At 36.7% G+C, this 18,909-nt stretch overlaps 1 protein-coding gene across 8 annotated transcripts in view; it reads right to left on the reverse strand.

The window, feature by feature from the left end:
- The window catches only part of QTMAN (queuosine-tRNA mannosyltransferase), a 389,119-nt gene that overhangs the window by 276,191 nt on the left and 94,019 nt on the right, over positions 1-18,909 (reverse strand). For 2 of the 8 annotated variants that reach the window (XM_040474986.1, XM_040474982.1), the window contains exon 1: positions 16,197-16,253. The exons of 1 other annotated variant lie outside the window; for it this stretch is intronic. The gene's annotated coding sequence lies outside the window, so the exon portion shown is untranslated. Of the gene's footprint in view, positions 1-16,196; positions 16,263-18,909 lie in introns of those variants that run through there. 5 more of the 8 variants (XM_040474978.1, XM_040474983.1, XM_040474985.1 and 2 more) reach the window with 5 other exon arrangements.

Genomic DNA, 18,909 nt, shown 5'->3' on the forward strand with positions numbered 1-18,909 from the left:
GCCCCAGCAGCCCTACCCAGGGATTTAGAAGCCAAGTTTCATGCCATGGGCATCTATTCTCTCTGACCTTTCTAGACTCCATAAGAATATTTAACACAAGGACAGTCAAGTCTATGACCTAGAAGGATTCAATTGGTTTAATCATTAGTCTGGCATTTCTTTCTTGGTCAGAAGCATTATCTTGTTACCCTACATTGGCTTCTATGACAAATTTTAACTCAGACTTGGATTGTGTAAGATAATTATAAATATACATACCAAATGAGTTTAAAATAAAATGACTAACAGATTCTTAACTATACTGGCGCTAGAGAGTCTCGCTCTAACATCTTTTAAGAACTTAATCCATCTTAACTAAATAAAAAATTGTTGAGAAGTTTCCCTCTCCAAGTGGGAGCCACATATCACATTTTCAGTTAATTTTGAAACAGAAATAGCAGAGTTACTCTAACACACAAACATTCTCAACGTCCTATTTGAAGTACTGCAACCCAAGCAAACATGGGTGGCATTCCCTTGATGGGTTGAAACAAATGTCACCAAGTATAAAGTTCTGGATTTACTCACTTCCAGAGAAAAATGAAAAGGACATAATCTCACAACTCAATCTATTTATCAGTGAGAGAAATCAACTGCAAGAAATACAAAATCCTAACAGCTCAGGAGGCAAAAGAGTATCAGGTAAACACATGGAAGAAGAAAAAGAAATTTCCATAGAGGCCTGAAGGCCTAGAAATAGATATTCTTAAAAGTATCAATGTTAGACACCTTTAATATTCACTTTATATTAGTGAAAGTCACCCTGCAGTGACAGACTTATTTAAATGGTCTTGGGAAATGTGAGGTGAGGTCAGTATCAGAATCTATTTATAAATAAGTAAGTAAATAAATAAAGGACATAAACTCTAATGTCCTTTAAGGTCCAAATCAATAAAACTATGCTTTAAAGATGTATCAATTAAAATGTTTAGTGACACTTCTCTCACCTCCAAAGTTCCACCTAATTATCATAATTTATTTATTAGAGGTAGGACTAGTTAAAAGTATATTTTCTTCTACTTATGTACTACAGCAGATCTTTTCTAGCTGCCATATCCTCGAGAAGAATCTTTTGATTTGCCAGTGGTCTAAGTCATTTGCTCATGGTTTAAGAAGCCAACACTGGAAAAACTGGATAGATTCTAGAGATCGTTAATGATAAATTTTAAAAAGCCCAGAAACCCAGTTTAGACCAGGGCTGAGTAAATCTGGGGCTAAGAGATGTGGTAATGAGAGCTGTATCACTATTTTTAAGTATCACAAGGAGCATATTATTAGCTACCCACTATTATAAGAAAAAGAGTCAGTCTGATAATAATAGACTGGAATTTCTAAATCCTGAAAATATTTAGGATTGAGACTGTTGAGTAAAGAATAGGCATACAGAGACAACAGTGTATAATTTCTAGAAGGTCTACTATAGGTCTTTCTACAGAGGAAGCACAGGCTTGCCCCTATCATCTGACACACAAGTTTCCACTGACTAAAAGATAAGTAGCAACAGCTCAAAGTTTCCTGATTGGAGCAAGCACTGTGACTTTTATCTATTTAGTGGCCTTGTCTGTCACTATTATCTCTTTATCAGCTGGTTTTTCAAGGAGACATTCCAATGACATAAATATTTTGTCTAATGAAGTTGAGACCCTACAGTACAGAATATTCTTTGCCAACTACCCAAAGCCATACTCTGCATCCTCATCACCTCTTAAGGAAGTAATTTCACATTTTGCCAACAGAGTGTTCAGGCAGAGTAAAGTTGCTTAGGAGTTAATTAATTCCCCCTTGCATCTCTATCCGGCATGTATATGCACCATATCTGGGACCATACGTCTCTCTACTGGATTAATTAGCATTTGCAGTTAACAAACAGCCTGAATCACTGTAGAGAGAGATTGTAACTTAAAACTCATAAAACTAGGTATATACTCTCTTGCATTTCATATAGCAGTTGTTCTACTGATCTTAGCAGAACTGAAGTTAAAAAAATATTGTTCACCCTCATCATTCTTCTTGCTCAATGTTTTAATGTCCCTTTCTCCTGCCTTGTGTCCAAACTATACTTGCCAGAATTAAATTGAAGATATTGGATAACCCCCTGCACATTGTTCAGAGTAAACGTCTGCCAGGCACAATGTGTAACCTCTCCCAGGAGTACTTGTATGTTACAAGGGGACAACAGGTGATGGCAAAATTTCAGCCATCTGCAGAATAGATAAGAATCGTTCGTGAATTAAAAAGACACTTCTCAAGGCACCTGGGTGGCTCAGTCGGTTAAGCATCTGACTCTTGGTTTTGGCTCAGGTCATGATCTCACCGTTTTATGAGTTCGAGCCCCACATCCGGCTCCAAGCTGACAGTGCAGAGCCTGCTTGGGCTTCTCCATCTCCCTTTCTCTCTCTGCCCCTGCCCCATTTGTGCTGTCTCTGTCTCTCTCAAAATAAATAAAGAAACTTAAAAAAAAAAAAAAAAGACACTTCGCAAGGCCAGAAGGCTGCTACCTACTCAATCAATGCGTGAGACTGTATCTGCTTTAAAGTATTAAAATGTCTTATCACATCTGAACATAATATAAAAATCTTGTAAACTGCGATCTTTGGATTCAACAGTACCACTTCTTCTGAGAATTAACACTGGAAATTATGAAGAATCTTTACTGAAGTCTTTGCCTCAAATTGCAAGCAATGAAAATATCCAACAAAAAGAAATTTCATAATTAAATGATTAATGATCAAAAATCATAATAAAAAGAACATGGGAAAATGTTTCTACCATTGCATGATTGCAAGTTATGAATATATAAAAATATATGATGAAATGAAATAGAAACACAAGAGAGACTACACGTTAACACAGGTAGGCATAAATAATCATTTATGGTAGAACTGTGAGCCGTTTTGAGTTTCTCTTTGTGTTTCATTTTATTCTTCAAGTTATCTTCACTGAATATATTTCAACTTGCAATTAAAAGAAACTATAAATCTTTTCTAACTTTAGGAAGGAGGCCAAATTGTTTGAAATAACAAACTACTTCCCAATTACTGAAGGCTTACTCCCCTCCAGGAGCTTGCCAGCGGTTTTCAAATTATTCTATTACTATTGCTATAAAGAAACTTATGAAAAATCAAATCAGCAAGGGTTAAACTAATGGGGCTACAGCTATTCATAAACACTATTAATTTGGTTTTGGAAATACTGCCTGTCTAATGTGTGAAATAAAAGTAATACTCAGTTGATTTTTAAAAGTACTTGAATTATTAAATAATTGTAAACAGATCAAGATCTTTATCGGTAAGGAATGCGGAGCTGCACTCTGACAGAGAATATTAGAAACTAAAATACTATTTGGCACTTACAGTTTTGAATAGGGACAGATATAGTACAGACTCAGAGTTTTAAAGTTCAAGTAAAGTGTCAAAATTAATTTGTGCCTTAAATAATTAGATTTGTGTCTTGAACTAAGGGGGAAATATTTAATAAAGGTGCATAAAATTGAAAAGAACTTCTAGTTTCACACTTAATTTCCAAAATGTATTAAAAAAGCAGCAACATGCTATTGAGTAATCATCCATATGTGTTACACACGTTAAAGGAGGGACTGATTGCATAGTCAACTACTACAGACACAGTCTTGCAATTTTAAAAGACTGCCTCCTTTCATAATCACTCATATTTTTCCTATATTTATATACATGCAATAGTTGCATGGATACTCAATATACATTAACCCAACAGCAACTCAGACTTAGTAGAGAAATAGTTTTAAATGGAACCCCCAGGTCCTAGTACTTTTTACAATTTAAATGCTATGAAAACATGAAACATATTTCAAGTAATAAGAAAGTATTATTCCTGGAATTGTTTGCCAGTGCAACAATTTCATCATAGTTCATCTTTAAAACCATCTATCCTGAAAATTTTAACTTAGAAATCTAGAAGGAAAAAGGAAAAAAAAAAAACCTGCCATTAAAAGTATACAAATAATTAAGAATTAACCTCCACAAAACACAAAAGTACTAATAAAAATATGAAACTGCGAAAACGAGGGCCAAGCTTATCATTTTGTCTATTTTTAAAGGGACACTAAGAATATAGCGATCAACCTGTAACTTTCCATATTTTAAAATTAGCACCGAGTTGATATGAAAAAGAAACCCTAATCTCAGGAAAGCACCATGTGGCATTTTTTAACTTTATGACCACTATGTTGACTCTCTGTCCCAGAGCAGATCACCTCCAGCATTAGTACTCTGACCTTACAGAAAAGTGACAGATAAAGTTTATGGTGAGAAAAAATGAGTTTTTATGGGTTTCCAAAAGGGAATTCTTATGACACTAAAAGCCATATAATAATATTGATTTGATAACCAACTTTTTTACAGCCAAATTACAGACTTAAGATTTCTGGAAAAATATCCAAGTGAATTTGCAGTAAAATACAATAAAATAGAGGCTTGGGCTCATGACTGGCAGTCTAGGATCTCTTTCCAAACTTTAAATATACATATAAAATAATTTTTTAAACCAAATCTTTAAAGTTTTCAGTGTCTCAAGATTTACCTTTTATGTTGGAACTGACTGACCCCTCCTCCTGACATTGATCAGGAAGCTGTAAGCGCTCAACTTTCTGGGAAAAAATTTTCCATGCCTGTTTCTAGGTTTTTTCTGTCTTAAAGGCAAATGCACAATGTACAGAAACAAGGATTATTTTCTTGTAAAATCACCCTCAAAAATCAATTAGAATATTCAAAATATTCCATTCTCACAAATGAAAATAAGTTGCTTGCTGAAATGACAGTCTTCCATTTCACTGCCTTAAAAATTAAGCTGGCATGGATAATAAAAGTGTTTTCTGACTGGATATGCTTGGCATTCAAATATTTTTAAAACAAAAACTAATCCATAATTAGATTTCACAAGCGCAATCTATAGAAAACAGAATTTGTTTTTGTTTTATGAGAGCAATACTAATGATTTGATATTATAAAAGTTATAACAACAATACCATTGCTTGCATGAAGCTGTAAACAAACGGGCACACTTGTGTTTATTATCCTTTTCAGCCTGATCTTTACTATTCATTCACTCCTTTAGCAAATATTTATCGTGCCCACTATGCACCCAGCATTGTTCCAGGTGCTTGTGGGTAAATTAGGTGACAAAACAAATGTTCCTGTTATCACAGGAAACTGCTTTCTAATTGGAGTAAAAAGACAATCATCAAGTAAATGTAGCTCAGAGGGTACAGGTGCTATTGGAAAAAAAAAAAAAAAAAAAAAAAAACAAGCACAAGGTAATGAAGGATCCGGTTGCCGAGGCCTGGGGCTGGGAAAGGGTGGTATTTTACATTGGGTTTTCAGAGGACACCTCCCCGATGAAATGGCATCTAAACAGAAACCATAAGAGTGGGGGTTGCTAAACAGATCTGGATCTAAAGCCTTCCGGGCAGCAGGCACAGCAAGATCCTGAGATGGAACATGCTTGGCATGTACGGAGAGTAAGAAGGTCTGTGTGACTGGAAAGCATAAACAAATGTGCTTTATTCAGCATTCACTGAATGACTGCATTCTAAAAGTTATGCTAAGTGTTTTTGATATCAAGATGACCCAAATATAGTTTCTGGCCTCAGACCTGGATATAACTGCAATACAGAGTGATAAATGTCATAAAACATTTCAGCTGGGTCTCAAAGAGAGACCAAAATCAGGTTCTACTTCAAGACGATGAACCAAGAGCCCAGAAAGAAAGTACTAAGGGCCAAGACCCCCACTCTAAAGAGGAGTTGAAGAAATGTGCAGATAACTCTTGGCTCCCTTAACAACCATTCAACCCTTTTTTTTCTCCTTTTACTTTCTTCTCGAATTCAGGCTGAAATACTTGATCTCCCAGGTGTGAGGACAGGTGGCATGTTCTAGAGTATTCCAAAATGATGTAGGTGGAAAGGAGGCTCAAAACTGAAAGCACCCTCTATTGGGAGCCAGGATATTGCTGTACAACTCAACAAATCAACAACCCACAGTGCTTTTGGCTGACTCCCCCCAGACCCCTGATATCAGGTCTTCCTTCCAAGCCCTTGAGCCGCCAGCCTCCCTCATCTTCTTCAACCTCAAGTAGGCATCAGCTTCTGACTGTCCTCCCTCCCTGCCGCTACATTTAATGTTTCCATTTTTCTGAAACTTAATGTCAGCCCTCCACTCAAACACCTCTGATTTTTTTCTACAGAAGAAAGAGAAACTAATCCTTAGCAAGACATAAGACCCTTGACAATTTGGTGCCAAGCTCCCTTTCAGCTTCGATTCCTGTCACTCTCACAGACACACCATTACCTGAACACAATTTTTAGAACATTCCATACACACTTCCACCTCCAAGCACTGTTAGTGCGTTCTTCTTCCTAGAATCCATTCACTTTTACCACCTGTCAAATTCCTACACATGGTTCAAGACTCCATTCAAATTCCATCTCATCTGCAAAAGCTTAAGTCAATTGCTCACCTATATTCAGCCAGTCAGAAGCAATTACTCCTTCCTCTGTGGTACCACCAAACTTGGTTTATACCCCAATTAGAGCAGTTACCACAATCCCACCTGTGCAACAGTTACACAGTATATATGTGTCTGGTCAACCAGATTTCAATTCCTTGGCAGCAAAGTCTATGCACAACTTATGTTTATATCTATTCATTATCCAGCAAAGTGCCTTACACACAATAGGCACTCAACTAACATACTCTTGAATTCTCCTCCATAGGCTACAATAAGTTCTCACTTTATGAGAAAGGGAAAAAAAAGAGATTTCTAGATAAAAATTAGAGCAGCATCATAAACTGAATTGTCCAGGCATTACCACTGTATTTAACTATTCAAGTAAGTTATGAACCATAGCAGATATTATTGAATAAGAAGATAAAGACAACACAAAATTAATTATGGGTGCTCATTAGGCAGAAAAATAAAGAGGAATGGGGAAATGTAAAGCCTAAAGGTACCTGTATTAGGAAGCATTACCAAGGGATACTAGAACAATTCATCTAACAAAGTTTTAGGTCCTGTTAAGTGCCAGATACTACAGTGATCACTGAGAATATAAAGGTGAAAAAGGGCTGAACACGCTTTTTTAAGCGCGAAGCGTTGGCCCCAAAAGTAGGACCAAAAGAGCAGCTTAAAGGCCAAAACAGACAATCAATACCCAATTCTGAGTCCAAATCTAGGAAACTATCTTGCCTAAATTGTGATTATGTAGGAACTCTCTCCAGAACTGCTTCTGAATGTTAAAAGGGCTTCCTTTATTTTCAGTGACTATAAACTGCTCAGATAGAAAATTTAAGTTCCAGATACTTGAATACATTCCCTGCTTTGAGATAAGTTCTATCCATGCACAGGTTGTTTTAGTAATTAAGGTACCAACAACCCTGCCATGATGAATGAAAAGGGAGGAATTTATTAAAATGGTGCTATATAGGGAATGTTGCATGGGAGACAGTGGATAGTTGATTTCTTTGTCCTCTGAGGCCAAAATAACAGAAACAGAATGGAAATACAACAAAAGGAATTTCAGTTAGACATTGGACAAGTTGTGAGGCACTGATTCACCCTATCAAGTTACACTCAGCCATTTCTTCTGCAGATTTTGAATGAAGAGGTAGCCTGCTTTCCTCTAAGACAGATTAAGCAAAGCAAGCAGATGTAAAGATGACTTCTTAGTGTTTCTTTTAGACATATTCTTCAGTTGTACATTACTATTTGTATGTGGATTAAAAAAATATGAAGCTGTCACTCTAAGAATTAAAACCATTAATTAAAATGCCACCTAGAATAAAATGTGACACAGTAGGCTCTTTGCCATGAGGCTACCAAGGCTGTAACAACTCCTTCCTGTAAATCAATATCAATTATATAAGTTATCAAATTTCCTACCGTACTGATAAGTTCAAATCGCTTACTTCTTCAAAAACTGAGATCTTAATATATGACAAATGCAAGATATCCTTGTTTAAACAATAGTCTATGCAAAGGGTTAAAGGAAACTATATTTTTATTTACTCATGGAATAATGTACTCCAGTAAAAGCACTGGTACTAAGTCATTTTGAGGATTCTCCTATAACCTTTGTAACTAAGTACCTTCCACTCAAAACAACTTTGCAACTTTGATTTTCCCTTAGCAGTAACAGACAAATGAGTAAAATGTAGTCCACAACCCCTCACAAATTAAAACTATCACTATATCCCTTATAGGCATAAATGATTTAGACCAATAATGTTACAAATATATTTCCTAACACTCATCCATCCATTCATTCAACAAGTGTTGAGTGAAGACCCACATCTAGGCACTGTGGTAAGTGTAAAGACACCAAGGTGACCCAGTTACAGTTCCTGTTGTCAGACACAGAAATAACATTACAAAACCAAAACATATGTACTTATGTCAAAAGGGAACCAACAAGTTACTATATACACCAAGTACCCAGAAAGTTCAAAGGTCCAAGCAACTCATCATACAAAAGAAGTGAGAATTATGGCAGAGAACTCGGAGAGCTCACTCAACCTTCATTCCCATTCTCCTTTTCCCTGTCTTCCTCCAAAATAGAAACAAGATGGCTAAAAACTTTTGATCTCATTCTAGAAGTACTTATGTGACAGACTTTTGGCCAAGGAGATGTCCCCCATGAGCAGACATCCCTTTCTTTCTTTCTTTTTTCTTAGACAACCCTTTCTTTAAAAAAAAAAAAAAAAAAAAAAAGAGGCGGCTCCCCATGAGAAAAGCGCTTCTGAGAATCCTTCACTTTTCTTCCTGCTTGAAGGTAAGCACAATTTCTGGAGGAACAAAAGTCATTTGTGTAATAAAAGGCAAGTTACGTGCTAAGGATGTGGGAAAACGAGATGCTACCTGGGTCCCTGATGGCATCAGCTATCTGTGAATTAACTGCCTCCAGACTTCTTATGAGACAAATAAAACCCTTCCTCATTTCAGTCAGAGTCAGTAAGATTTTCTACTCTCTGGAGCCAGAGGCATTTTTACCATTAAAAAGGAACCTGCAGCAAAGAGGAAGGATTTGAGTTAAACTATCTATGGCTCCCCCTTCCTCAGCTTATGCTATGATCTAGTTCTTCCCAGCTAGAAAAAATAAAAACAATTTTGAATTTACATTTCTACAATTGTCCTACAATTTTCAGTAATGTGGATTATGTAATAAATAAGCATGTTCTAATTCTTCCACAGAAATCTATTTGTTGCATAGTCATTACAAGATTTTTATTTCCCTTCTTAACTGATCCTCAAATCTATAAAGTGACATTTTTTATGGTGTGATATAGATATCATTCACAAATGCAATATACACATAGAATCAAATAGCCAAAGATTAGGAACGGAGTAAGGAAGGAGAATGAAAAGAGAGAAGGAACAAGGAACCTAGTTTATTTCACAGTGTAAACTATGTTTTCAATTGTGCGAGCACTTTAGAAAGCAGCTTCTGAATAAATGAAAGACCACAAGATAACAGTATTTTTTTTAATAGGAAAGACTTCCTCTGCAAATCGAAATCAGTTTCTCTGTTTTTAAAAATTTTTCAAACTTAAAAAAATATATATCCCAAATACATTTGGGGTCCAATTTACCACTACCATTATTAAATTATTATGCTATTCCACTTCTCTCTAGTAAGCTCCTTAAGGTAATAGTCTGTGTAAGTTTCTGTTGGACACATTTTGAATGTGTACCATTCTTGGAATAGTTTCTATCTTAGAGTGCTGGAAAGATTCATTCATTTCAATCACCATCACTCCATAAGCCACATATACTTTTTCTGCCTTTTTTGTTCAAATATATTTCACTGTGGCCATTCAAAGGAAAATTACACATTCCAATAACATTTGAGTTCCTCTCAGTTACCCTTTCAGTGGTTCAGGGTAATGATAGAGTAAAGAATCGTGCTCTTCACAGGCTCTCCTTTTTTTTTCCCCTCATTTGGTAGAATTTCAGCTTCAAATCTCTTGTGCCAAAAAGCAATGGATAATGTCTAATGCTCCTCTCTAACAGTAGCTTACTTTAGAGGGAAGGGGAGTGAGAGTCAGGAGAAATCATCTCATTCCCAGCTTTTAAAGAGTCTTAGCATATGGGATAAGCAATCTCTTATCCCATTTTCCTAAAATAGAATTATGGAACCATAATAGGTCAAGTTGGGGGTGGGGGAAAGGAATTAGAAAGTTTTCAATAATCCTAGTAGGGGTAACAGTTAAAGGGTGAAATAATTGAAAGTTCTAGCCCTAAATTCTCACTGAAATCAATTAAAAAAAAAACCCTATATATTCATAAAACCTGGGGCTTATATATATTTTTGGCACTGTTCCTAGGTAGAAGCTTCCTCTGTAAAACAGATAAAAGCTATATTCTCTTCTTTATGAGACTGCAAGAATAAAATAAATAAGGATAATAAGTATAGTCAGAGAACATAAATTCCTTCATTTTAAAACCAGCATTCAAAGGCAATCCTGGTCAATCCATATGAACTCAAAAGCATATTCAGAGAATGACAAGTGTCCTTTGTTTATATCATCTCAACTTCAATTTCATCTGCAGTTATCTCCTTTAAAACAAGTATTTCTAGGCCCTTACATGATATCAAGTCCTTTTTCTGAGGCCCATTTTTATTTGGTTATCTTTTTAGGTGCACTAAAGATTGAGTTTACAATAAACTGAACAGACAGCGTACAAAAGGCTTTTAGAACTATACCATATGGTCCAGGGAAGGGAACAATCTGGACGATCCCCATTTCAATCTGCAAGCTTGTCCACCTCTATAACACATTATACCACTGTAATAAAATATTAAGATGGAAACGTAAAGGCGAAAATAGTCTATCTTTAGCATTAGCAGGCAACCACACTTCTGAGCATTTACTGATAAACTTAATAAACATTTACTTTAATTTATATTCTGGAATTTTGGTATGCAACACCAGGCATAGAAACCTAGGCCACTATTCACTAGAAACAATATTTCGGCAGGGATATGTGTGGGTATTCAACTTATGCTTCAGAAATTTGGAAGGAAAAAGAAAACAAAACACTTTTACAGGGGGCATATTGGCAGGGGCTGATGTAACAGATGACACATTCTTGGAAATCAAATAAAAGCAATAGGGAAATACCCATGGCTGCCTGGTGAAGGCCTAATCACATGGACACAGCTGGAACCAATGTAGATCATTCATTAATAAAACTGTATTGTAGTAGCCACTTTTTGATGCATTTCAATTGCTGCTGTAGCCAACTCTCTGAATTTCTTTGTTTGCTTTTTTGTTGAATTTCTTTGTTTTAATGGGAAATACGAGAAGATGGGGGGGGGGGGGAACCACCCTGCTTTCATGCTAAAAATGAGACTAGCTCAAAAAGCTAAATGTCACTTTACCTTGCAATGTACTTACACTATCAGCAGCTTAAAATATGCAGCGCAAACCTGAAAGGGGGAACTCATATGGTACTATGGATAAAAAGTGAGCAGTGTGAGATGCCACGGAAAACATATGAAATACTTGTGACAGTATTCTACAGAATGATAATATGTCAGGCAGGGGGAATTAAAATGTATCAAAAATTAGAGGAAGAACCAAACAACCGAATTAACACACACGCGTTCTTGTAATACTCTCTAACAAAATTTAACACTGAAGTCTGTACCATACGTGTACGGGAAGATTACTAATATCTTTGACCACATAAATTCAGAAATCCACATCTGTTATTATAGGTTACCAATATTTGACAGCAAACAAAATATTCAAGCCACCTACCCTGGAGTAACGTTTAAAACCTGAAGTGATACTCAAATGAAACAAAACACTACTCATAATTATAAACATGGTATCTAATACAATAACATAAAATCCTGGTTAAAATAATGAATTTAGTATTTATCCAACTTTGCTGACATCCCTCAATAAAGCTCTTTTTCCAGGTTGCTACAAATATGATTAAGTTACTAAACAGTAATTCCTACAAACCATATAATGTCAAACCATAAAGACACAGCTTTGATATATGTTCTGCATTAAACAAAACTGTAGAATTTATTACCTACAAAAAGGAAAAACTCAATAGTATTTACAAAAAAAAAAAAAAAAAAAAAAACCCTGCTCAAACACTCAAACATTACGGGGTCTTAAATATATTGTACTATGCCCCTGTGTATAGTTAGAATAAACAAATAAATACAACAATTCGTGTTGCAATTCCTAAGTCACTGAAAGATATGTTCCTACCACAGAAAAGACAAAGGGCTTAATTGCAAATCAAAATTATAGCACTGGAGAAAATGTATTTAAAGTGAATGCATAGTATTTAATATGCAATAAACATACAGGTGAACATAGAGAATAAACTTTTGGTCTATACCACCACACCTGGGCACAGAGGACTCCAGACTGACAGTCACGCACTTAACAGGACCAAGAAAAAAAAAGTTTCACTGGCTTTCCTTCTAAAAAATGTCATACGTCTAAAACGTAAAATGTTGACCTAAAGATTTAATTGATATAACTTAACAGGCATCTCACCCAGATTCATTTTAGCTACTCTACAGAAAAGGGCACTTAAATACAAGTCAAAAAAACAGCATTGGGGGGAATGGAGAATTGTAGCATTTATTAACATGTGCATTATACATATAAAGCAATGTGGGTACTTGTTTGTTTTGTGAAATTAATGAGCCAATATGTTGCTGAACCTGTCTTGAGATTGAGAGAAAATAACAGGTGAGTTTATTTAATGCATACTTCTCGTATACCTGTTTTACAAATCCTTTCAATGATTTTAAAGCATTTTCTAAATTAAAAATAAATCTCTAGGGAAAAAAAAAACAACGCTTAGATTGTACAAGTTTATCTTAATGTATGCATAATAGGTCTATTTCCCAGTATATGTGGTATATAAAAATGTTTCACATTAATAATTCTAACAGGAACCATATTTACTTTCTTTTCGGTCACATTTGTTATACCATTAACAAAAATTCATGAATTTTTCCTCCCAAAGTAATTTTCTTATTGCCAAAAATCATTGACAAGTTTTTAAAATAAAAATCAGTCACAATAATATCAATCTCCTCTTTAGAAAACATATTCTGCCTATTTAACTATTCTTATCTTGATTGCAAAACACTAATTTTTAAAATAGAGCACTTGAAAGTCAATCATTTGTTTTTGCTTAATACAACAGAAAACACATTTGCATTTTGAGGAACATTCTACGAAATTTCATAGAATGCTTGCTCATAGTGAAAACCTAGTCTCCTGCTCAAATCATCACTTAAAAATCATAATGCTACCTGTTCACACTCCTTGTAATAATAGGTCCCTAGCTATAATTTAGAAAGAACTGGGAAACCTAAAAGCACTCTGCTTAACCTTGCATTTTCATTTCAAAGGAAAAAAATTGTAATGCACATCTTTATATTTAATGGAAGTTAACTTGCTTACCTAAACTTATCAGACATTCTAAAAATGAGTATTCAATTCACAAATGCTAAAAGCTGACCCTGAGTTTTAGACAAAAATAGAAAACAATGGCAGACTTTTGGGCTTCAACAAGAGCTATCTTGGCATAAAAATCCATTTAAAACCACCAAGTTATCTTCAAGAGTTTCCATTCAAATAAGAAGCTACGAAGGAAGACAGGATTCCAATCAATCAAAAATACCATGTCAACAGGACCAAAGTTAGCAATATTCAGAAGGGTTTTCTGAAAAGCGTGGCAAAAATGCCAACTGTGAAGGAAATCTCTAAGAGCTGGAAAAGGGAGATTTAACACAAGCTTCCCTAAGGAACAATGCCATTTAGTAAACAGGGAAGTTGTGAGGAGAACGGTGTTTCTATTTAAGAAAAAGTTGCTTTGTTGTTCTCCTATGGTGCTCTACATGAAGGAAGAGGAAAATGAAGGAAAAGAAATGGGAGAAGCAGGAGAGACTAAGCCTGCTTGCCTTCCTTCAGTGGCGCTGGGAGGGTAGACCCTCTGCCTCATGAAAACCACTGCCAGAACCAAGCTACACAAAACATTTTGGCTGCCAGCCTAGAACAGTGCCAGGCTGTTTTTTATTTTGTGCTAGACTCCCTCAATTGAGACAGTGTGGGATTGTCACTTTGATGCACATAGAGAACAAAGAATAATATAGTACGAGGCCGGGAGGGGGGAGGATTTTTTTTGCCCCTTAAAGTCAGGTTAGCATTTTGTTTTCTTTGACAGGTCTTGAAAAGACTCAAGAAACAAAAGTTACGCTGAAGAATCTACCAATTGCGTAAAGAAATTAACTTGGGTACAACGCTGTCGGCAGTTTAAAGGCACATGAGAGATTAACATTTTTTAAAGAATCAGACCTAAAGGGGTCCAGGTTACATGCTTACCTATTCAAGAAGCCAGAGATCAAGAAATATGTGACTCACAATCACATGATCTTATCTAAAATCTGATAGATGAACGAAGGCCATAAAGTCAGACAGAAAACTAACAGAAGTGTCGTAATTTTTAGGTCACTATTCAGAGGCAATTGTGTCAGCTGTTATTCTGACCTTGATTTCCTCAAAACAAAATAACCTGATTAAAAGATTGTAACAGTAGTATCTGAATATTTTATGCGTTTACAAGAAAAGAGGTGATAAATGATCAAAAATGTTTAGAGGATTAAACCACAAATCATCTAGAAAGTTGCCACAGAGACAAACAGGAAAACCGTCTCTTCTATCCTATTCAATTCTGTACTAGGAGCAAAGCTAACACAAACGAGAAAGCCAAGCGTGTGCTGTCGCAAGCTTCAACTAAATACGCTACCTGAATCTGGTGAGTAAAAACACCAATAAGCCATCAGCTAGAGGTATGACCCTTTTCTCTCTAATGTACAAGATAAGCAGAGGTAGAAGTCCATTTTCTACAAACCAAATGAAAAGAAAAAATGAACTGTGACAAGCCCAGATCCCATGCTGGCATATTTTACACTAAGCTCAGCATCATCTACAAGCAGTATGCTTCTCCCTGCCAATCAGGACAGGAACAAAGTTGTGAAACTAATACAGCATTGATGAACAGCACCAAAGGTCCACTTGTCCCTTCCTCCTGTACATCTCCACTGAGCCAGGTGTTACAAGAAGACCAACGACTGTTACAGAAACAGCAAGAACTAAAGCACTTGCCTCAGATGTGACACACAGAAGCATGAGGCATTACCACCTGAACCTATCTAATTTCCCACAAAATGATCCCCCGCCCAGTTTTGCTCATGGCCACAGATTCTAACAGCAAGTCACGATCGGTGTTGGGAAAAGGGGTGGGAGTGGGAGAGTGTGGAAAAGAAACCGAGTGAGAACAGTGGCCAAACTTCACAAACAATACACAGCCCAGGCTTCTCTTATTATTCAAATTGGTGCTGTGCACCACACTTTGGGAGGACAAGCCCTGTGGGAAAGGTTTCAGGTACCAAGATTTACGCTGGGTGGCATGGGCTGGTCTGCCACAGAATCGAAAAATGTATCATTTCGCTCTTCAGTGTTCTCCTTACGTTCCCTTTCTCTCCTCTTGTGTGTACCGGTGATGCTATTACTGCCTGGGACACTGATAGTTGTAGGCAAGGCATTCATGTTTTGCCAAAGTGGCCCAGAGAAATGATGTCTGGCTGGCTTTAGTTCAATGAGGAATCTGACGCAAAACCAGGAAGGAAAAAGAATGAAAGTATGTAGAAGAAGCCAGGCGATAACATGTTTTTTCTGTTTATTAATGATGCAGATGAAATGGGGGAAAATCTAGAAAAAGCAGCCAAGCCGACTGAATTACAAAGAAAGATTAAAGGAGTTAAATGTGTATAACTTGGCTGACAACCAAGGAACAATATGAGAGCTGTCCACAACTCTCCAAAGTATATACATAAAAAGAAGAGCAGAGAATTTTTATCTGCTACAGAAGTGTGAGTATATGCAATAATAATGAGAGAAAATTAAAATAAAGAAATCTGACTTCAAGCAGCAGAGGAAGTAATCTGGTAAAACTTCAGAAATATTTATCATCTCACTGACCCACACTGCAATAAAGAAAGAACAGATGATAGGAAATACCCACATACTGACAAAGGACTGACTCAGTGGACAAATTAAAATGAAGTCCCATTTGCTCACCTGATGATCCAGAAACAGTGATTTCCCTCTTTACATATATCCAACCTAATCAGAGGTACCTGTGAGATCAAAGGACGTAATTAAGATATTATCTTCAAAATAAGCCCAGCCTAAATTCTGAATCCTTATCTGGACAACAGTTTGCTTGGATGATCCAGTATTCTGATTCTTGAATATTCCAAGATGGAAGAAGAGTCTCCAAGGACAGAAATGATTTGAGTCTTAACTAATAAGAGCTTTTCTTTTCAATCATTCCAAGTTTTCCCAAATCAGTTATAACTCAAAACTAAGAAGAAGAATTCAGATTAGAGGTCCTTAACCTTGGTACATGGATGAACTTTAGGAGTCTATACACTTCTAAATGATATATGTAAAATGTGTGGGTTTATGTAAATGGATACCTCTCTGGAGAGAAGGTCAATAGTTTGTCAGATTTGTAAAAAGCTCCATAATCCAAAAAGCTGTCAAGAACCTCTGCTGAGGATAGTCTAAGATCTCAGAGACAGGTTGGAATGCATATGGATAATCAGTCCAGGTCTGGGGTTTTCACTCCAGGGAAACAATGGAGGTACACAGACACTTCTGTATCTGGGTAAATACCGTAAGTACACTACTTTCTGGGAGAGCTTTATATCAGGTGTGAGCTGTTACTTAACTTACACAGCTCTGTATTCTCTGCAAGCCATGCACAGTGAAGAGAGTAAGATCTTACAATACACCCAAGGGTGGATATTGTGACTTTCCTATGCTGTATACATTAAAGTCAGAATCCTTAGGTCCATCAATACTGACAGGGTCAAAACTAACATAGTAATTCATCCAAAAAGGATCTGTATGGCAAATAAAAGGGAAGAGCTAGCAAAGCAATGAGAAATATGTCTCCCAAACAGTATACATAGCATAAAGTCACAGGATCGCCAAAAGCATCTCTAAAAAGAATTATCTTAATTAAATAGTACTCACGAAGTCCAAATAACCTATTTCAGAAAGAAATCAGTATGGAGACCCTTCCAGCCACCAACTCTGAACAAGACAAAAACATTCACAGCCACAGAAAGAATCCTGAGCTGGAGTGTCACCAAAAAAGGGAAAAAAAAAAAAAAAAAAGACAAAAAAGATAAGAGAAAGGCTCAGAAGATGTAAATCAAGTAGAAGGAGAACAGAAAACAAAACTTTTGAGGTGGGCTATTACAAATAATGATCTCGTAATACATTTCCTCGAAAAATCATTTTCTTATTTAGACATTCACCCCTTGAGCATCTACTAGGCACTGCACTGGTTGCTGGAAATTCAGCAGTGAACAAGACAAAACTTGCCCTGCTAGAGCTTGATTTGGGGAAGAGAAGGAAGGATGCAAGGAGACATGTACATCAGCAATATCATTTCAGTTTGTGATACATGATATGAAAGAAATAAGATGATGTGACCAAGGCATTGGAGAATGGCCTACATCTATCCAGTACGTCACAGATGTCCACTCCAGTTCTCAAAGTTAGTCAGGGTCTTAGGAAATGGAGGCTGAGAAAGGACCACAGGGACAGCGAGTCAAACCTCTTCATTTCAGAGAGGAGGACAGGAGAGGGAGAGCTATTCTGGAAGACAGTATATCACAACCTCATTATCTTCAAACATCAAAATACACACACCTAGACTGAGTTATAATTTTATGAGACACTGTCTGCCTTTAGAGGAGAAGCCTGAGAACAAGTAACTGAACAGCATTTCTGAATCTTTTAAAAAACTGGCAGCTACTGTGCACTTGGTACCCTTAAGATCCAACACAAAACCACATTCTATCCAAATTCTTGGCAAGTTCCCTTCTATTTTTTTTTCAATTGTTTTTCTCTTCTACAGATAAATTTAATCAATTTCTACTGTTAAAGGAAGATGGGCAATGGGGAATGTGGGGAGGCATGGTAGCCAACCTCCAAGAGAGCCCCAAATCCTCACCTCATGAAATTCATGCCTTCATGTAGTTCCTTCTCATTGCATGAGGGTTGGTTTGAATGAAAAACAGATGCCCTGGAAATGATGTTATCTGACTTCTGAGGCTAGGTCCTAAAAGATAATACAGCTAGCTCCTTGCTCTCTTGGATCACTCACTCTGGGTGAGGCAAGTTGCCACATCATGAGGACAAACAGCTCTATGGAACAGTCTACATGGCCTCTTGCCAAAGAGCCAGAATCAACCAACAAAGGCTTACATGTGAGCCATCTTGTAGGTGGACCATCCACAATGCTCAAACCTTCAGATGACTGGTGCCCTGAGTGAATCTTGACTCTAATTCATGACAGATCAGAGCCAGAAGCACCCAGGGTGCACTCCATCTCTAGCTTGCTCTCTAGATTCCTCTACTATAGGACGTCCAAAGCTAAAAACTCCATTTCCCAGATTCATTTGCATCATGCCTTCTATGGGGACCCAGATCCAAACAATCAGAAAAATCCATGCAAGACTTAGAAAACAGAAGTGAGCACGTCAAGGTGGTGACCACCTCCAAAGAGATCAAATCTTGTAGTGAAGGCATGTTGTTCTTCTGAGAAAATCAGCCAGGTACTCTATTAAGTGACCCCTAATATCACAGGTTGCTAGTAGCAAGTGACGGTGGATCTTCTACTAAAATACTGTAACTGGATGCTTCCCTTGGCTTGTGCTGTTCCTAGCTTATTAACAGTCAAGGTTAGTTCCTTGGCACTTTGGGGAATTAAGCA

Source organism: Herpailurus yagouaroundi, unplaced genomic scaffold (genome assembly GCF_014898765.1).
Source record: "Herpailurus yagouaroundi ecotype Mexico unplaced genomic scaffold, PumYag 140, whole genome shotgun sequence".
Lineage (NCBI taxonomy): Eukaryota > Metazoa > Chordata > Mammalia > Carnivora > Felidae > Herpailurus > Herpailurus yagouaroundi.